The sequence below is a fragment of the Varroa jacobsoni genome, unplaced genomic scaffold (genome assembly GCF_002532875.2).
Source record: "Varroa jacobsoni isolate VJ856 unplaced genomic scaffold, vjacob_1.0 scaffold_603, whole genome shotgun sequence".
NCBI lineage: Eukaryota > Metazoa > Arthropoda > Arachnida > Mesostigmata > Varroidae > Varroa > Varroa jacobsoni.
The window spans coordinates 34,854-56,976 of NW_019213505.1; the positions used below are offsets into that span (position 1 = coordinate 34,854).

At 43.3% G+C, this 22,123-nt stretch overlaps 1 protein-coding gene across 4 annotated transcripts in view; it reads right to left on the reverse strand.

Moving 5' to 3' along the window:
• msn (serine/threonine-protein kinase msn) overlaps nucleotides 1–22,123 on the reverse strand; it is a 56,263-nt gene that overhangs the window by 21,967 nt on the left and 12,173 nt on the right. The window lies entirely within an intron of this gene.

Below are 22,123 nucleotides of genomic sequence, written 5' to 3' on the forward strand. Positions count from 1 at the left end.
ACTAACTAAGTTTTGAGAAGACAATGCGCACCAAAACCAGTCAATTATCCTTGTCTTCAAGAATACCGATATACATACAAAACTATCCCTGAACGGATCAAGCAGTCTATGGCACCGCGTGCCTTTTCACCGATAATAATAGTAAGCTTCTAGCTGTAGAATAGCCTTTATTTGTTATGCAAACGCTATGTCATTGTCAAAGACGACAGAAGATGGCTTTGTTAATATGTTACCCGATGCAGCCAATCTTGTAGAAATCGTGCAGTACGTTTGATTTGAGCAGATAGAGAAAAACTGTTAAGTCAACATAACGCGAAGCTCAGCCTTACGACCCGCAGAAGAGCCGGACAATGCCAATATATTTTTCCGCTATCTGTACAAACTCCAGCTCTGTTTCAATGATGCTTGTCATCTCTATTATGACGACTTCACCGGTATCTGTTGCAATCGAACCCAGCCACATTCTCAATACTCCGTCAATTTAAAAAGTCTTTTCACCTCCACTCTACGGCCTTCTCAAAGATTCCTGAGTTGACTCTCGTAACGGTCAGGCAACGCATTTTTCATTCGCTTGCTGATCTGTACATCCGTTCATATCGGCAATTTCCGCAAAGGTATCTTCAAGGGTTGATTAAAAAAAATCCACTTTCCATTTACTTTGCTCGAATCTGGCTCCTCTGGCTTTCTTTGCCTCATAGTCGCTTCCCGGCCTCTTCGGCCCTTTTGGCGTCTCTTTTGCTTCTGCGCTTGCTGTTCAGCTGCGCCCGAAAGAGTTCAGGGTTTGCCAGAGGGAGGCCGGACGGCCAGACGGGTGGAGCAAATATGTATATGTTTGTTCTACCTCTGTTGCATTCTACCCGCATCACCGTCCACAGATCAGGTGAACGAGAGATCCGGTACTTCCGTGGAATTTTGACGACGCCACGTTTTTTAGGCATGACGGTGTTACTTCTATTTGTTCCATCTGTGGTGGCATCTGTGTGGCATGTGTGTTCCACTTTCTTTCACTAATGTGAACGAGAACGACCTCTATAACATTTGTTTCTCTCGGAAAAAAGCTACCACAATTTACGACGTCTGCTTGCCTGCCTCTCTGTCTACGTCAACGCAAACCTAAAATGTGCACAAAGGTGCATGCTGCAGTGGGAGTCCTAGCCATCTCCTATCGCTGACCTGCTCGCTGATATATCATGACTGTATAGTTCATTTGTTCAGTCGCTTCGCCAAGCTTTTGTTCCGAGGGCTAGCGCTCACTTTCACTTTTCACTGCCTATTTGCTTTCTTCCACCGTATCTACTCACGCATTGTAGACATCTTAGCTCTGAAGCTATTGTCGACCCACAAGCCGTCATTTCAATGACGCTTCATCCCAGCCCAGAAAAAGCGCGAGTCAACATAGCTCACAGTTAGACGATATTCTTCCTCCTAAAACGCTACCCTTTTATTTCAAGCCATGACTTATGCGAAATCAAGTAACGAGTATTCGCGTCTTCAGACACAGTAAACAAAATATTTTACCCGCCAAAGTACTGCCGTTACTAAGCCTAATAAATTGCAACTACTCTATATAGCCACTTTCATAGTGTAGTATCCCATATCAATAACCCACGACCCCCTTATCAGGGCGGGATATAGAAGTTCAGGTTCATCCCTTTATAGCATTGGGTACTGCAAGCAGCACACTTAAACAGATCATCTCTATTATTGCCTGGTCGTAAAACCTATTATGACCTGCTGTCTCTTGTGTAATACGTGTAGAATTGGGTGGCATTCAGCTTAAAGTTGATTAAGGCTTTTTCAAAAGTACTTTTGCGTCCGTCCGTCCCCCCATCCACACTCCGTTAACGGCACGCATGCTTTAGTTTTCTTACGAACTATTACAGCGCTATATGCAAACGATGGCATGCTCCGTCCTTCCTTTCGTCCAAGTTTACGTGAATTTTCAAACGTAGTCAAAAATTCATTTATTAACTCAGTGGTGTTTCTACCCCATACCATATCACCTCCAGAAGTGCCGAAATTCTTACTTATAGCTCTACCTGAATTGTCTCTTTTACATTTGCGTCCGTCGCTAGCAGTGCTTCATTCATTTTCATCTCCACAGGCTTACCACCATAGTCGTCCAAGAAACAGCAGCGGCAGAATGCAGCTCTCAGTAACGAAGAAAAGCAATGACCGCCCCTACTGATGCGTTCCATAAGGCGTCTGCACCAACATCTACGCCCGTAGCGTCTAGCGCCATCTCTCCATGAACTGAAGAAGCGAAGTAAGTGAGCGGTTAATAAGCAGACAAACGTACCGTCGACTAAAAGTTCATTTGCAGCTTCGTGCATAGGAACAGCCAAGGAAAAGGCTCCGCTTGTTTCTGCCATGACGGTCGATGCTGTTACTCCTTCCAAGGGTAACACGGTTACATCATGCCGGTCGGCGAAATGACGCTCGGGCCAACCTGCTAATGCTTGTTACATCGCATATACACGCCTCAATGGAAGCGGGCGCATCGATTTATACATACGGCCGGGGTTACTGCGCCTGCCGTAGCATCAACAGTAACTCTAGCATGTAAGGGGTCTCCCGCCGATTTGCTGATTAGAAATAATGCAAATCGACGCTGACGCTGAACTGCCAACTTTTTTCTTCATCTTACGTCGTAAAAGGCTCTACCGCGCTGTCACTAACTATACAGCTGTAGCAATTTTCACACGAAAAAGCAAGCAAAGGTGCAGGCAGCGACAAGAAACTGACTGCGCTAAAGTTACCGCCTATTCGGTGATCCTCGCTGTTTCGATGTGTGGTACTTTACGGCCCTGCGCTACGTCTCTCCATGGCGCCTGCTCAGACACAAGACTCACAGTCTTATCTTCGCCTGCGTTCATACCGTCAGTACAATTAGCTGGGCATGAAAGTACGCGCCTCGACTGCTGGATGATACCTAGTGGACAGATGCTTCAAACCGTAATGGAGCTGCTAGCTCGCTAGAGCTTAACTATCAAAACAATTCTGACGACAACGGCGTCAACATACACCAGCATCACTGCCATGACCAGCGACAAAGGACCAGCCGGCATGGAAAACGAACACTAACACAACCCAGATCTGCGTCCTCTTACGGATGCTAAAGCTTTCTGGCTCATGTTTTGGTTTCTTCTCTCCCTATGCTGTCTCTCGGTTACTCGCAATTTCGCTTCGACGAAATAGGACGTCGCGGTTCCTGCTATCGATACCCATCGTATGCATTCGTAGCAGTCGTTTAGAACGATTAACTAAACTTTACGGAGCAACAAAAAAAAAAATAAGAACATGGAACAGAGAAGGAAGTCGTCGAATGGTGTTTTTTACGCACAAATACAAACAACAACACTACAGTGATACAAGCGACTAGAATCGCTTTGCACAAAAAATCTAAATGATCTAGATATCGAGTATTGGTTCATACAACTTAAATGCTACACAATCACCGCTACTCTGCAGGCTGTGGTCGCGCGCGGGGAACATTCGCGCGTCTCCCCAAACCTCATATATTCCTAACAAGACGAACGAATTAAACACGAAGTTCTCTCGCTTTGACAAACTAACGGTAAGTGAAGTCAGACGCCGCCAGACGATCAGCTTACAGATTTAAGCTAGATTGTACAATCGTTGAAAAACAAGAAAACCTCATGGTTCAATATGATTTCGAAAGGCTATTTCTAAAATGAGTATGTCAATTGTTCCCCAGTACATTACTGAGATAAGCTTTTTCTTAGTTTTAAGCTTTCAGGCCTTGTTATGCATTGTTTACTACCTGTTGGTTTGAGTTTGCACAATCGATAGATCAGTAGGTGAGACGTGTTACAAATACACTGACACCCGACAGAACAGGATGTAGAGCCTGAGTGCGAGTTCTCCTTGGATGAACAAATGTTGTCGAACAGCTGGTTGAGCACTGTGTACCCTTTGCTTCATGATGGCTTCATAACGCCCGTAGCAATAATGGTAACAACTGCCGGGATGTCAGCTAAATGGTGCCTTTTAATGTCAGAAGATGCACATTCTGAGAATTCGCTCGTGGCCATTTTTTAAGGCGGATGAAATCTTAAAAGGCCAAATTGGTTTTATAGATGTACAAGTCGATATAAACGGAAGAAGATAAATACTTATAGATTGGTATTATTTCTCAACGTTTTTTTCATTAAAATATATTAAGTGGTACGAAGAATGCACTATTGCAGCTTGCCGATCGATAGTCATCAGAAGCGCTTCATAACGCCAATTGAAAATGTCTTCGCAGAAACAACGGAGTTCGCATAGTTAAAATAAGCTATATTTCTTAATAATGCACCTCAATACTTCAGCATGGAGTAGGCGACATCAAAGGGGTAAAAAATTTCTTCGAATAATTTTGCCATTGTGTCGGCTAAATTAGCGCTAGCCTGTGTGTCACACTAGGTTACTCGATTAGAATCAGACGACAGCTTTCGAAAATGAGTGCGTTGTGGGTTTTTTCCCCCATTTACCAGATAGCACAGCATCTAAGCGAAAACGTCAGGCTCTGAGTTGAAAAATGGCTTCTTTATTAGTTGTCACTGGACATCTAGATGACTTTAAGCGAGCAGCATTACAATCCGATGTTTTCCTGGTGAGGTACCAAAACGAATTAATTACCAAGGATTATCAACGACGAGTCACCTCTTACCACGAAGACCACTGGCGCAATTTCATCCACTCGCGTCTGTCAACAGACGCCAGCGCATAATCTTTTGAATATGGCCAGAACATTTGTCAAGATTCAAAACTGTCTTAGCAAACGAGTCTGCTACGACTTGAATAGTGTCCGAAACACTAGACTACGTCGTCGTGTCTACGCTTATATGGTGATGGTCATAATGCCATTCTGTGTACGTTAGCATTAGCTCGTTGCTGATTGAAGGGGAGGCCTCTAGATGGCATGGATGCTGTTGCAGCAGTAGGGACGGTTGCCGTAGCAGTGTCCATGGCACTGGATTACATACCCTTTATACTGGCGACCGATGGATTACGGTTTTTCCTAGGGCGGTCGGAATCCTATGGCATGTGATAACAACCCAAGGCAAACAGGGTGGCAGAGGAATAGATTTCATCGTGACGGAAGTGAAAAGAAAAGCAAAACATCTGGGAGGATGTCCCCGTGGAAAGGGCCCCATGCACCGATGCAATGATTGTGGTCAGGCTAGCTAAAAAGATAATTTCACTCAGTCTTCTTTATTTTATATAGATATATATATATATACGCTTCACACCAAGAGGCCGTCGACATTTTCCAGCAACGAGACACGCATAGTCGAACGTCACTTCTTGGCACATATTTATACGTCTGACTGTGAACGAGAAGGCAACGACGCTAACATGATTGCCAACTTAAAGAGTGAACCGCAGAGAAATGTGGCTTCATTTCCCGTTTATCTTGTTTCCATTGAAGAAAAAAAAAACAACAAAATGACTGAATTATTATCCAGTCGCTGGTGCTACGACTTCGTTGATCCAGTCGGCTGCGACGGCAGGCATTTGGGTACAATCTTCTGTCAGCGCTCGAAGACTTCATTTAGCCAGCCAGCAGGTTGACCAGTTTCAAAGTTGCTTTTGGTATTGTCGGTCTTCTTGTCGTCGTTGCTGTCGCCGTAAACCACTATTTCTACAAAGAGCCGCCACCGTTATTGTCGAAATATGGAGCGACCAGAAAGGCACAGAGCGGTTATCGCTCGATAACAGTTTCGACGCCTTCACGTCTTCAGTCGACTGCTCAAAGGGTTCATCGCAGATACGTCTGCTCCTTTAGCAACGCATAGAATCAATAACAGCTTGGCTGTTTATATTCAACAATGTATAACAGCACTTACGTTGGGAGGGTATCGATACACAAGCCACTGGTTGTACTTTTAGTCGATGTTAGTTAGATTAACAATCAGTGAAGGGCATCTCATGGGGCAAAACAAGCAAACAAATAATCATGCACAGTACTGATACGTCCCGTTCCCTGAGACACATCTCTAGAATTATACTCGGTAGTTGTAGGACTTGTTGTTGTTGTTGTTGTTGCTGCTGCTGCTGCTGCTGCTGCTGTTGTTGTTGTTGTTGTTGCTATCGTTGTTTATCCTGCCGTTCTTTTATATTGAATGCAATCGGCCGAGGCACTTCAAGGAATGTATGAGACATGATAGTTTTTTTTGGTTTTTTTTTGGGTTGCAGACAAGAGCACTACTACATGTCACGGGCTTACGAGCGTAAATAAATAACGTTGCCTCTTATCGCAGCATTGTTGCCTGACACATGTACCTGATGTACATGATGCAGCAGCCCCCCGCCCCCCATCCGCCAATACAAATAGATAGTAACTAATTAGATAACTCTAACAGCAGTATCACATGTGCAGAAGTAAACGGGATCGCGGCGCAAGCGGTGATGAAGCTACTGCAGATTGACCATTTTCGTGGGCAACGGTATGCTCTGTTGCCCCAGCATTTGTGATTCAATGTTACAATATAACCTAGCCGTTATTAGCCTAATATGTATAAGAGCGACGGCACCGCAATAACTGCTACGGTCTTCCGTAGTTGAAGGGCGAATCCTACAAAGGTCGTATGGACCTACTGATACCATCAATTCAACAGCAGTAACATAACTACCATCAGCATCAACATCGTTGTCCTCGAGATAAAAAGAAACCATCATCTTGGCTTGGTCTATTGAATAACAAACAATCTTCTCATAGCTTGTTCGGTGCGAACGAGACAGCGACGGAGACACACGATGCATTGAAGCGTATGTTTTCTGTTTATCTTTCAGAGGAAGGTTATTTTGTGCAGAACGTAAATCTTCATTGCTTACGTACCGTCGGTCACACACAGTCAAAACAGCATTACAACAAAAAAAAAAAACAACATTAATAATAGAGAGAGTTTCAGGTGGTCAAAGTAGAAGAAATAGAGATAAAATAATGGTGAATCTGCAGACGCCACGGTTGTAGTGCATGTCTCCTTCGAATCAGCAGTTTTAAGCGGAATAACGTGAGACGACCCAACCCAACCTGATTCAATTCAAGATTCACATGGGCCAGACAGGAGATAGCGAAAGACGGCGGCAATACATACGATATGATTGCCGCTCAAGAGGCTTGAACGAGAGCATTGAATACTGCGTATGGCTACCAAGTGTTAGTAACATTTGTACTTCTACATTTGCACGGACTCTAATCTGTATCGGCGACACGTATCGCCCGAGGTCTTGGAGGCTGGCTAATAGAATTTACGCTAATTATAAAAAAAAATACTGTGCCACAAAAAGGACAACGTGAAGGGTCACGTAGATACAGATACATGACTCTATGCTAGACAGGACTATGTTACGTCTCCGCTTCAATGAGGTCTCATGCGATTTGAAAGCATTATCTGCTTTTTGCCGCTGATGACAATGCCTTAAAGTCAGACAACATAGTGGCAATGTCATCAAATCCACAGTGTGTATCCATTTGGACGCTTCTGAGCACTAGCCTTTTACTCGATCAGATAGAACACACACAGCCCGTATATTAAATCTTGGTGTAAACTAGCATTTTCGCATCGATTTTCTATTTTTAATTACCGACATCGACGCCATTAAGGTTATAAGAAGCCTCTTTTATTGCTAGACTCGCGAGCAGCAGCTGCTTCCCCACGTAATTTCATAGATTCAACTGATGCACGGGCTCAAACAACCAGAATAGATCAAGAGATAGATAGTGATACAATGAGATATAACGATTTAGTTCGAGCGTAATGAGCTCTGTAACTAACAATGTTTCACTTAAAAATACGTAAATGTCGAAAATCTTTAGGGGACTTGCCAGTTGGCTTGAAATATTTCACAGGGAAGATATCGGTGCGCTCTAACTAACTTCACAACTTGTGTTTCGTTAGAAACGTAATAACATCTATATATATACTGATACAACAGCTAGTTTTCTTCATCGATGCTTCGTACAGAGAAAGGCTTTATCAAGTTACTGTTACATTAGGCGCAGGTGTGTCGACAGTTCAAAATGAACAAATTCTTCTAATGGATTAATCTTAAGTAGGCCGAACACTTGGGTGCTGAAAATGTATTCGGAAAGAAGCTTTTCGGTAGAGTATTCGCTATCTTCTGATTGTAGGTTTACATCTCGAGTCTGGATCGATGGCGGTGCCTGCCTTGTAAAATAGCCGACTTAGCTTTTCAAAAATAGATTATATTTTAAAAAAATAGACTATTTTCAGGTAGATGAGACCTAACAAGCTAAAACAGAGATCACTACAAGCAAGAATCGCCAAAATATGCATTGCAGATGGCGTCAATAGAGACATCACTGTAGAAGCGGAAAACCAAACAGTGAGAAAATACGTTAATTAGACAAACATGCAAGATATACTACTTATAGCTATTGAAAAACCAGAATTCGATGTTCAGGAAAGTGTAGGCCGGTCCGCAATCGGCGTATCGACCCAGAAGGTAAGGTCACAAACAAGTGACAATCAACAGATTTAGGAGAGGATTTCGGATCTGTACAAATTGAAGTTCTTCGACCAAATATCGCTTCATCAACTACTTCTGAATAAAGGGAGTTCCCACATTATTGTAGTGCTAGGCTGGAGACTATTGGGCACATTATTTACCTGAAGCACAGGCGCAAAGGTATTCCTTCTTAATGCAACACACGCACTCTTGAGATACTTAAGTTGTACTTAGGTAGGTAGGTAGGCATGCTGAATTATAAGAACCACCACCTCTCTAGGTTTTGTAAGAATGAAGATCCATAAATTTATGGCGACATCCAAAAGTGAGCCGCAAACAAACTCCTTCAGCTTTGAAGAAGAATGCTGTATGCGACTCGGCATCGGAAATGATGCCGAGTCGCACACAGACGGATGTGAAGGGCGATTAGTTCTGAGTTGTGATGATTGTCTTATTTTCCCTCAATAGTTACACTATGGGTAGGAAATAATCAGATGTAATACGGCCTAACCGCGACTCCGTACGTCAAGCGCAAAGCATCAATTTTCAGTAGGATATAATCTATTGCAAAACAAGCGGCAAACTCCATTAATTTGCTAAGCATTCTATAAAGTTTACTGAAACATTAAAGCAACTCTCTACGAGGATTCGCGGAAACATCCGTCCAGCACCTGTCATTCTTATCCATGTCTGCTTATTAGATAAGGACAAAGCAGTGCTTGTATATATAGATGGCATTTCTTATCTGTTTTTATAGATACTCTCTCATGTGAGTAAAGCGGTAATTCGCATCATTCCTGGTGGCGGAACATAATTTTACGCAGCTTGTCGCCACAACAACGATACGAATGGCAGATATTGTTTGGTGTTTAAGGTACTGTGGTCAAGTCGGCGCCTATAAGAAAACGAAGCGCAGGTAGCGAAAGGGATGCGACGGCGGTAATTCATTTAAAAGACATGAAAACGCTTAGAACAACGCTGTTATGTCCTCAGAAGATGTCGAACCAACCCAGCAGTAATTACAGCATCAGCGAAAACAAGCCAAAATGAAATGCATTTGCTCTTTTTTGGTGACGGTATCGTTGCTATTGTTGATGATAGTGATGATTTCGCTGCCGCTACTGAGGACGAAAAGTGTCGGCGAGACATTTATCGTGCAGTGACTCCTGAAACGTCGGCGACCATCGTGACGGCAGCGGCGGCGGCGGCGGCATCCGACGACGTTGTTGCTATTAACGGTTGCTGGTGACCATCTAGATATAAGCATCAGGAGCTGCTGCATTTTCTGCCGTAAGCGACTGGGCCAAGCAACAGCGCGCAATCAGCAGCTTGAAAGGTCAGCGTCTATACGATAGGACCTGGCAACATCGACCCAGCCGCACCGCTTTAGGAACAACAACCAGCAGCTGAAGAAGGGACGAGCCTATCGTTACTGCAATGTCTGGTCTATGAGCGCTTGTGTGGTAACGAATGGACCCAGCGAAGGCAACAGCAGCTACAGGGCTTAAGACTGCATTGGGGAGCGGACGACTACTCCAGGTGGCAGTTGGAACTCGCCAAGTAACACGCAGACGTTGACGGCTACATAACCAACAACGAACGGAAGACCAGTCGAGGGACAAACACGAACACCAAACAGATTTCCGAAGTAGCTGGCGCAGTCGCTGTTGCCAGCAACTACCAGGTAAAGCAGTTCGACAGAGTCTCGCTGACGCCGCTCGTTGCTTCAGCCTTCGGTAACGGCCCAAGTAAACCAACTGACAGGGAACGAATAAGTAGAGTGCTAGTAGCGACAGCATCGCCTCCCATAGCTGTTTCATGGCCAGATAGTTCTTGTGCTGACAGAAATTGTTGAGCAAACTTGCCATCACCGATCGTCGCAGCGCACAATCGCCCGGCGACGTGCCTGTGGAGCACCAAAAACAACCAGCATTGAGCAAAAGAGACCAGTCTGCAGCAACTTCGTTCTTTTCATTGTGGCAGCGTGTAACGTTGTTCGGTCGTCCGTCGGTGCTGCTCGCCGTCGTCCACCCGTGCCCGTGCCCGTGCCCGTGTCCCCGTTGCCAATACTCCACTGCTATAGTGGCGACGGCGGGCTACGTCGATGAACATCGCAGCATAGCACAGCAAGCCCACCACACGCAACATATTTTGGCGGCGACGTTGGCTATCACCACTGCGCCAGGAACGCCAATAACGCCGTCGTTGTTGTTGTTGCCATTTCTGAAGCAACCCAAAATCGAAAAATTCGATAACACAGCGCTATGGCGGCCATCATGAATCATGGACGATGTGTATGAGTATTATCATTTCCACGGCTGCCGCCGCTCGTGGAACTGCTATCGCCGTTGGTACGACTAACGTTATCCAGCAGTACGCTCAGAATACCAGTGAACCAAATGACTGTGGTATTACTGGCCGGAGTGCTGGCCGTAGCGGCGTGGCCATGGCTTTAATGGTGGCCAGTCTGTGTAGGACTCTGTAAAACGAAGCAGAATAAGAAACCGGCACAAAAGCAGATGACAACAGCTGCATCCACTGGAAACACGATTTGGGATTCAATGTCACCTGAAGAGGCAAATGTCGACAGAATTAAACTGAAACAAGCCGGCGTGTAGCTGCCGCCAATTAACACCTCATGAGTCATTTGCAGTGACGACAAACGGGGTAAACAAAACCTCGTCTCGTACAAAGGCAAAAGAATTAGCTGCGCTCGATCAGTTTATACGCATGCACCTGTAGCTATCTCTATTGATCTGTCTATAATATCACAGATCCGACAGACATCGTGTTGGATAGTACCAGTGCGACGAGCCTATCGCTGAACGTTTTTTCTTCGCGTTTCTTCTGAAGGCAGCTGGAGGAGTAAGTTGACGAAGCGCGAGCCAATGGAAACTCTTCGCTGGTTAGGGGACGGGGGGAATTTGGGGTGCGGTAACGCCAGTGATGCCGTCGCCTTTCTTGTCGCGTCGGCATAAGACAGCAACGAGTTCGTAGAACTCATTACTTTCCAGCCAAACATAACTCGAAAATCAGTCATACGCACACATAGACATAAATACGACCAGCTCAGACAGTCTAGGCAACGCAACGTGTAATGCTGTGAACTTCGCACACGCCGTAACTGCCGGGACCCAGCAATATAAAAACGCTCGTATAGAGACGCACACATCCACACAGGGGCGGAAAGAAGCGACCGGCACGAAGGCAAACATAAGCACAATGAATACAATATAACTACCTCTAATAGGGTAACACAAGCGTGGAAGACACTTCAAAGCGAAATTGTACAAGCTAGCTCCTCAATTTATATTAGAGAGCGATAGAAGTGCGCTAATACCACTATGAGCACCATCACCATTACTAGGAAAGATAACGTTATGAATGTCCATTCTGTATATATATATGAACAGTACGGAATTTGCCACCGTGCACGTATGTTCAGTTGTAGTTTTTAGGAAAGAAAAATTAATTGTTAGCAATAACCAGCACACAAGATAATAAGTTCATACATTTTCCATCTATAATTTTCTTCGGTGTGACTTTCTTAGCGTCACAGCTAATTGCTCCGCTACCAGTCAGCTTGTAACCTCAGGTGTTCTTACGTACGTATGCACAAGCGAAAAAGACATATTCAGTTATCATGGAGAACACACAGTATATCTAACTACGAGTTATTCCTTTATGCTTATAAGAGCTGGGCAGATGGTGATAAAAACGAGTCATGGTTATTATTGCATTATTAAGCATTGTTTGTTCCAGACCCACTTCTTTTATTGTGGAAACGAACACCGACAAATATAGTGGCACCAACGTGCCTTGACGTCGATCGGCTTGCTTTTACTCCTTCATTCTCTGAAACAGGTACAATGGCGACGAAAACGAGCTAAGGAGGGACGTGCCCAAATACGCCCGGAAGATTATATAACATGTCTCTGTTACAATGACGAGGATAGCACAAGCACGAAAAGTGCATCAAAATGCCGATGCATCCAATGCTCACCCTGTACAAATCAGGCAAACAGATAAGCAGGCCGATATGTTCTGTAACACGGGTGCAGCAATAACGAAAAGACAAAAATGGCGGCAACAAGAGCTGGAACGGTAACAGATAACGGTGAAGGACAAAATTCATAACGATGACGGCGACGACAATGAAGCTAGGCTGGTTGGCCTTCTTCAGGTAGGCCTCCATGGCTAATCGTAATAATCTCAGATGATTGGGACGTCTACAAAACTATCACCATAGTTATTATTAGCATTCAATCTGATACCTGAAATGATATGCGATATCAACGAAAAGATGGCAACGCTCATAGCAGCCGCTGACTGCAAAGCTCAAAGGTGGCTCACATTAGACATGAAAACACTACCTGGAGGAACTAAAGCCATGCATGCTACCCTTGAAAATCGTTTTACAGAAAACGTCGGGGCATCAAAACGAAATAGATGACCATGACAATAATCATGATGAACGGCAGACAACAATAAACGAAGACAAATAGATCAGCCGTCGTTCATCAACTGATCCGATTGCAGTAGCGTCTGCTCTTTTTATAAAAAAATAGCTAACGGCGCTGAGTAAAGTGATATTACTATGACCCCTTTCTTCACTGTTGAGAATGGAACGAAGACTACAAATGGACTTATGGTCCTAAAGGGCTCTTAAAATAAACGGGCAGAAATTAAGGACAGTCACAAAGTAGCAAGAAACTGATTTCAACTCACGAATCCATCGACAACAGTAACCAAACCTAGCATACAATGTTATCTTTGAACATGAGGCATTAGACTGACATCGCTATGTTTTTCCTAACTCATTATTGTATTTCAATCGAACGTCAACAACCGGCACAAAAAATCTGGGAGAGACAAGAGCAAGTTACGTCAAAAAGTGTATCCGTATCTGGGCGTTCGATAATAGATTGCCTCGTTATAAATGTCTGATAGGAACCATAGCTTGACTTAAAGCTAGTGCGTTCCATTGAACATACGCCTCACAAATCACCTACGAACCGGCATGGAAGAAATGTATCCACATACTCAGATACGAGCTGTTCGTGGATTTGAAATTTCAAGTCTTGTCAATCTAATCTCTCTATTTTGGATCTTCTGCCTTTTGCCCATTTCTTGGATTCTTCGAAAGTGCCATAAAGACTGGCTGATTTCCAATAACCAATGGGTTTACAGCTTCGGTGAAAATTCGTGTGGAGCATATGGACCTTTGCGCATATTTCAAACACAAACATTTGTCTCCGCCGGGGTTACTCTGTGGTTTTGTTTAAGGAACGACGAGCTTTTTCCTAATAGCAGGAATAGCGGACGGACGCATATCGGTGCAATAAAAGCCCGCCAAAATGTAGTCAAATTTATCTCGAGCATTCTATGTAGATACCAAAACTGGACCACGTGTTACGTATGCGCACCTTTTCTGCTCAGGGAATCATATGTACGAAGAAACACTACCACCACGGTAAGTGCGCGGATGGTTACTTTACGTTGAAGGTTTTCCGTTTGAACATATATAAAGTTCCAACGTGATTCAAAAAAACCAGAACGAAAACGATTTCGATTTAATTCCATTTTCTCCTATATACATTTTTACTCATATTCACAGTAACTAATCTAACTAAAGAAAATATGGTTCAAAAGTTCCCTTGTTGCCCCTTTTCTCGGATAATGATAAGCTCTGACCAAAAAAACTCCCATACAAAGTAACCACCAGCACTGGCGTGTATTCCAGTAGTAACTTCACTTCGGCTAGTTTCAGTGCACTTGCGCCACCGATAACCGCCTTAAGGCCGACTATCAATAGTATGTCCATTTACGCCTTTACGCATTTATAATTACGTCATTCGTCGGAGATGAAGATTCGACACAGCCGGTGGTAATGAAAAGACGTATCGAGGAGAAACTGTCGAATGACAGAAATCACAGGTCGCTGGGTGGGTCGCTGCCGATGATTATGCGAAAGTGACACGTAGACGACAAAGTATCAAGTTCAATGCCAAGCTGATCCTTAGTGGTTTTGCAAAATTAATGAACTCCATATATCAAATCCGTATATCATTTTGCTTTTCACGAAGTTCGTTAATACAAATATAGAAAGCATACCCTTTACGAACATTTGCTCTACCCCTACTAACAGAATTTTTAGCAGTCCATAGTAAAAGCAGCGAAATACAGATTAATAATTAGCACTCCTTTTATTATCAGGTAATGATATGCACCATTGTTTGAAGTGATATAAATAATAGCCAGGCCTACATTTTTTCCGAGCCAGCAGCTTTACCTGATTCCGCTCGCAACTCTCAATCCTACTGCTACGTTTTGCGTGCAGTACTACTGCTCCTACTACATGAACACTGATACCTCTCGAGGGTTGAAAAAATTTTTGAGAGGCCAACAGATCGATGCTGTTATCACCGTCTAGGCAGTATTCCCAGTTCAACATCGTGGACCGGCATCTACAGTCGAAGCAGTGCGAAGCTGCAAAGCAGGCTTTTGCTTATTGTTGGTCCAACCCTGCCCAGGCTTGTCCAAACGTGTCGGCAGGTTCAAATACACCTACGCTAATTAGTTTGCTAAGCAAAGAATAACGCGCAACCAGACACACAAACACGCTGCTGTTGTCTCGTCGGAGACCCATAATGTCAGCAACTGCTCGAGGGGCAATTGTTACTCCTGGGACTCTCGTTTTGTCGTTGTTATTCGAAATCTACGAATCTTTTTTAGCAGGACCTTCGTAGTAGCTGACGTTACCGCTGCCAGCATCGTGGCGACGTCACAATTGCACTAACTGCCTCCACCGTCGCAAGCGTCTGAGATAATAACGTTCCGCTGAGAAAAATGAGGCGGACTTTGAAGGAATGGAAGGACAGAGGAAAACGCATGTTAGATTCGTAAGTAGTCATCGTCTTCGTGAGTTAGAGAGTTGTAGGTAGCTGCTAGGCAAAGATGGAAAGAATGGCTCGCTTAAGCTGAAAATACTCTTCTGAGGACACGGTTTCATTTCCTGCCCTTGTCACACGCGTAAATAGAGGGCAGCTGAACGCCAGAAACTATGAAGAACAAAAAAAAGACATACTGGAAGAATAACAGCGGACACAGAAAGAGGACCCGTCTGTTAATTGAAAGGTATCCTATTCTTTTATGCCACCTTTGTACAATTCCAGCGCGACAACTAGCCAGCGGAAAACCCTTCGACATAGTCTTTGTCGCTCGGCATTTACGAATAGTCGGTCTCTAAATTAAAAATATAATTCTATTTTCCGCATTCTCTGCATCAAATTGATATAACAGTACCTATCACGTGCAGCTCCCGGCCAGCAGTCAATCTACATAGGAGAAAGGATATACACGGAGGGTTTGGGACGCCGACTCCTTTTGCCAGGTAGCAGAAGTAAAAGCTGGAATAGTAGAGCACTTCTATTGAAAGCAGATACCATACATTACAGTTTTCGCAAAGTACCTTCCTTACTATTCTAAGTTTCTGTAGTTAAATCATTTTAAAAAAGCGCTCGTACAAAAATACCAATTTCAGCCCAGCTGATCAACCTCAATAATAGATGATTGCTACAATAGCAAACACAAAACTCAGCCATCTGCACCGTCCAAGACGCCATCGTGTTGGACGCGAAGCAAATCGCTAAACCACTGATTTTACAACAGCAATACCATTCACAGCAGACAGCGTTTAAACGGGACAAACGCATCTGGCCGTTTGCACATCGCAGCGGCACGGGCTCTTCATTACCTTGAAAAAGTGTCGTCCGCTGATCATCCTGCTAGTTGCAGAAGTTAAACAGAGTTCAAGATGGATTTTGCCGACAGCATCCAGTCAGGCCTCTAGCTCAGGTAGCTTTTGAAAAGATGCTATTTTTTATATGAAATTCATAGTATGTTGCCTTGCCACACAGGAACGCGGTTGTGGTTGACGTCAAAACCATCGCTGCTTTTTTATCGTACTGTCTTCTAGATACGAGACAAACCCTAACATACCGAATGGCTCGGTACGCATTTGTGCTTATAGATAACCCTAATCAATAATAATAATGTGAAATTTTTACAACGCGACCGAAATAAGACTGGCAATAATAACAACGACTTTGGGCAAAATTATGTTTCAAAAGTAAGTGGCATGTTTATTGTTAGCTGATGCTAGATATCCTATACGAAAGCAAGGCTATGATGTATTTTCGGTCTGATCTATTAATAAACATTGCATTAAAAACAAGTAAGGCAAGCGCTTGTTCATTTTCTAAATAATTACATGATTTACTCCATTAAGCATCTTTTCAGGGTATCAAACACTGCTTTTCCATCTGTTTATAAGCATAACATTCATCCTAATTCGTGTCTTGGCGAAATCGTTTCAGCAACGCCATATCATGTCGTTCTACGTACCGCACCGCTCACGAACTCGAATGACCCAAATGTATCTTAGCTCTTAGCGTGTTCACGAGTTCTTACATTAGCTTGAAGGGTTCGAAAGCGAGCCATAAAATCTCCTCCGGTTTAGAGTGATTTAAGCTCCCTCGTACTCACTTTGCACCCGGTCGTTCTGAATGCAGTCTTGTGTTCATCCTACATTCAAGCACGAAAATTTTATCAGGGCCGTTTGCAAAATAAAACCGCGTCAACTTTCGAGCAGTGTACTGGATCACCAAAAACTTCATTTTTGGTCTTTTTCGTGCGGTTTGGGCCTACCTATTACAGACCATAACATTATAGATGATCTTTTGCAGTTCCTCAAATAAGCAATTTTTTAATAAGATTTAACCCATGACACAGAATAGGATATCGGAGAACTGTATTCAGTTAATTAATCAGAAATTAATGTTAGCGCGTAAAAATGGCGTGCTAGAGGCATTCGATAAGGGGAACCTAGAACAATACCAACTGACACACTTCACCAATACCTGAAATTGGCCAATATCCCATGTATCGAACATTAATAGATAGACCCACCATGATAGCGGTCCATATTGCAAAAAAAAATGACAGTCATATTCTGTATTGTTCAGTTACAAGCGAAATGACTTCTATTTATATATATTTTTATATTTTTATATTTATATATATGTTTTATATATATTTTATATTTATATATATGTGCTTGAAACAAGTGTCGCCTCTTCGAAATTTATTCCACGGTTAGGTAATGCCGTCCTTCATGGGTTAGGCCTTCCAGCTTAGTGGAACGAGTTGGAACGAGCACAAGGAGTCAAGCGTCTACTGACTCAAACGAAAAGTTGTCCTCTTTTAGCTTAAAACTAATAGTAAGATTATTGCATTCATTCTCTTCATTAACATGAGCACCGACACTAACGAACTGTTCACTCTTATTCTATAATCCATCGTATCGTATTCGGTCAGAGGTTATCAGGAAGAAACCGAGGTTGACAATGAAAAGTTAATGGAGTTCTCCACTATCGCACTGCATCACTATAGCGAGGACCGTGTAGATCGAGTAGTTACATGTTCTATAACAGCTTTGTGTCTGTAGTCAATTCGCCGGGTCACACTTATTATTTCGAATAGATAGCACGTCTGCTTCCGCGGGAAGCTGGCCGTCAGTTTATTTCCTCAGACCCGTCCTTTCATTCGTCCACCGCAACACATAGGTGAGTATCAGGGTTCCCATTATGATTGCGATCTGGCCATGTATGTGTACCATCTTGTGGCGAGATACGCACGCCCAGATGCCGGAGCGTGCATACGAAGACAGAAATACAGGCACACATATGGGACCAGTTTGCATGGCCTGCCTATCATGCGCGCGTCCGAGGAAGGCAAAGAAAGGGCCGCCCAATGTTTGAGCTAACGAAGTTTATAACAACATTTACATCCAGTCACGCTTGTAGTTCTCAAGAACAGTTGTCGGCTGCTGGCCCCTTCCGGTATCGTCCGCTGCACCTCTGCTGCGCCCCGAAATGCTCTCCGGGCCGCCCAGGTCTGAATCTCAGTATGGGCTTCATTTGCGTATCACGTACTCGTAAGCACAACTATTTATACAATAATAGCCGAGGGTTGATCGTGTATGATTCTCGACGAAAATACGACTGCCAGCATGCTATTGGTGGTTAGTAACGTCACTCAGAGGCGTGTGAAGTCGTGTCCCTTTGAAGTTGCTGGAGGACACCAATGGAACGTGCACATTTTTCTTGCCGAACTCGCTTTTCTGAAGTTGTGGCCAGCGTCTACCGGCCCTACATGCCGGTGGCTGCGTACTATGATTATATTGCAAAACTCAGTAATCAACTATATTTTAATGTAGCATGTTATTCACAAAATCTCTAAACACCAAATTTTTTCCGAACCATTAAAATAAACGAAACACACATATGAACAGGAAAGTTTCCGTATGACTATTGAAATATACGGAATTTTGGGTATGTTAGCAGTTACTGCCTCTGATCTATACTGATCAACACACGAATTCAGACTGACAAGCAACTACATCCGATAACATTACTACTAATCCCAGTTTTAGCATCACGTCGAAAATTAGCAAACGCTCATATTAATAACCATCTGTTAGGCGTTCAAATAATTAATAATGAAGATAAAAAATATAGGGTAGCAACAATGAAAACCCTCGCGATCACCCCCAAAACACACAGGACAAATAGTATGGCATTATCGCATGTGGCGGCCGGCTGTTGGCAGCTTAATCACCCGGAACCCTTGCTCTTTCAGGTCCCAGCGAGGAAAAGTAGTACTGCCAGGCAGAAGCTGCCAACGAGTATATCAGACCATCGGACTTTCCCCCGATAGCTCTTCGGAGAAAGAAGTAGGAGATGGGCCGCTAAATATTTGGCGACTCGCGTTCGTTACACAAATTAAGAGGCGATGCTAGTGTTTCCCTTCTATTTCATTGTCTTATTCTTTTGCTATCTCTCACACCTACCAGCCACCCAACGAAGGGCAAACAGATAATCAGTAATAATGACGACGACCGCCGCGAAACTCGTTGGTCTTCGGCCGTTTGCTATTCGATGCAGAAGCTGTTTTTACTGTTCCAGTAACCGTTCAGTGAGAGCAGATGGATAAAAAAAAAGGACATGTCAATGGATAGAGAAGCAGCAGTAGCTGGCGCCCAAAAATCAAGTCCTAATGTTACGCGTGTTGTAGGGAGCAATAGCTATACTGCTCGGTCCGTGCGATTCTCTACTGAGTTAATATACGAACGCACCAAGTTTTTATTCTGAACTGCTATCCTACGCGTATTACAGCAAGCTTATTACATCAATTTAAGACTTCGGGGGCGTGTGCTGTGCTGTGCTGAGTATAGCGGTAATGTTGCAAAACCTAAAATGACTCTTTTTTTTTTTTGTATCTTGTGTTCCAACTACCTCTTAATTCTCACTTTGGCCATGGAAGAACAATGTTTGCTATGGTAGTAATTGTACTACGCCAATTGAAAGTAGCCAAAATAACACGTATCGCAAGTCTCACATTCTCCTTGAGCGATGCCTCTTGAGTGTATTTCGCGGTGTATAGTCCAAGTGTTTGTGGGTTTTTACCTCTATGGCACAGGAAACCCGATCAGCATTTGCTTTAATCCCCGACCGCCCGGTAGACGCCCTAACGCTTGTAACTAAAGAATTAGCAGGAGCTGCTTCATAAGTGAACACTCACTGTAGCGCAGATATCATACACATGGGAGCTTGCTAATGAGGCAACGCTAGGGTTCGGCCAGCATAGATGTCGCTTGTAGCCCATGCTAAGTAACTCTCCTTTGGGTTACAGATCAAAAGTGCGAAAATGATAAAAAGATATATTATACGTAATATCATCATGTACGAACGTTCATGACTGACTAACAGTGTTTGCCAAAGATCTTCAAGGGTATTTCTTGTTATAGAAATTGTTTTACTTCAAGAATCGTTAATTCGTACTCACTATAACTGCAAAACCCCTACAACGAATGGGACGAATACGATTAACCTAACCAGAGTCTTGACAATCAGCCACGTGCGTCAAAAAAACGTGAACAGCCTGTGAAACTGAATCTGTATATGTATTTTTATGTCCAATCCTCGACGTTGGCCGCTTAGAAAGTGGCCGGACACAGCTGTTCCCGGAGGTAGAGTAATTTCTCAAACACCCTGTTTAACGTGCAATGCTTAAAGTATGTAGAGGTCCGGTACAGGCGCACATAAATATCAATACGTTTGTCGGGAAGTGACCAGATGTTTGCATTTAGGTTGCATTAATACTCGCCCAAGTTGCTCGAAAAAAATCATTGCGTCGCTCAGTGGTGCGCTGCTGTCTTCATTGAATGATCTGTTCCCCCCCCTCCCCCTCCCCCAACTAAATCCGGCCTTAAACTTATCCTGTCTTGTGGGCACGTAGAGGTATTGATACAAGTGTAAACATAGGTAAGACATTCCATCGTTGTTTACACTTCAGTGCAACTCTAATTACTTAGAAGCATGTATTTGATCCAAAGTAGACTAATTTCTATCTCCTTTTATCGACTAATTGTATAAAAGGCCAAATGGAGCGAAGTTAGGCTGATCTACTAATTGTCTAAGTGTCTGCCATCTCATCGATGTCTCTGTGGGCAAGTTCAGTCGGACTACATATTCAGTCTGCGCTGGCGTGCTAAGAGACTGTATTAGAGGCTTTGTGAGCTAAGCAACGACCTTTCTATCATTTGTAGAAACGATCGTACTTTTATTCTTATCAGTAATTTAATGACCTGAAGCAGAAACTGCCGAAAATTTCATTATTCCACACCAAAAGCGAACCTCGGATATATATACGTATGTACAACGGTATTAAGTGTTTTCGCAGGTTTGTTTCGACCGACGTAAGAACTCTCTACCGAAACAGTGCCGCCTGAGAGAATTCATTTCCACATTTAGGTATTTAAAAGCAACTTTAGGACCTGTACGCATTAAGAGACAACCCGATTGCGTTAGAGATAAAAAAAAATGTCTGAAAATAACGAGGTTTCGAAAATTTCATGAATGCATTGTTACTGCTAGCAAGTGCAATTGTGATAATAAATCGCAAAGCTGCTCTCGCGAAGAAAACAAAAATGTGAGGTCTAATCTTCAGAAGTGCTGGCGCGCTGGGCATCGGCATGTTCAGGAATCGAGTAACAAACTATTATTATAGTTCATGTTTTAAAGTTTCGAATCGAAAAAAAAAAATCTAATTTGTAGATCGATATTGCTAATACATGCAGATTCTAATTCATTAGCACAGTAAAACGGCACAATAGGGAAATTAGGTAATAATTCAGCGCAACTATGTACGAGCAAATCTAACAGACCGATCATTTCGGCCTATTTGTGTTAGGAGTGTTATTGTGTAACTCAACTGAAGTGCACAAAAAAAAAATAGGTTTTATATGATAATGTACAGTTGTAAAGTTCAGTTAGCCATATTTTTGTAGCAACAATCAAATCACAGTAATTCGCTAATGTTTACTACCAATTGCTATAATAGTCTCCCAGAAAAGTTTTTCTTATATATATATATATAAATACAGATGGAATACGAGCCGATACGGACGTCTGTTTCGGCTCGTTTTTTTGCGCCGCGTCTTCCTTCCGCAGTGTTTCCTAGAGTATTTTAAAAACCCATTCCTTACTTCAGTATTGCGGCCTACAACAATGGACGCACT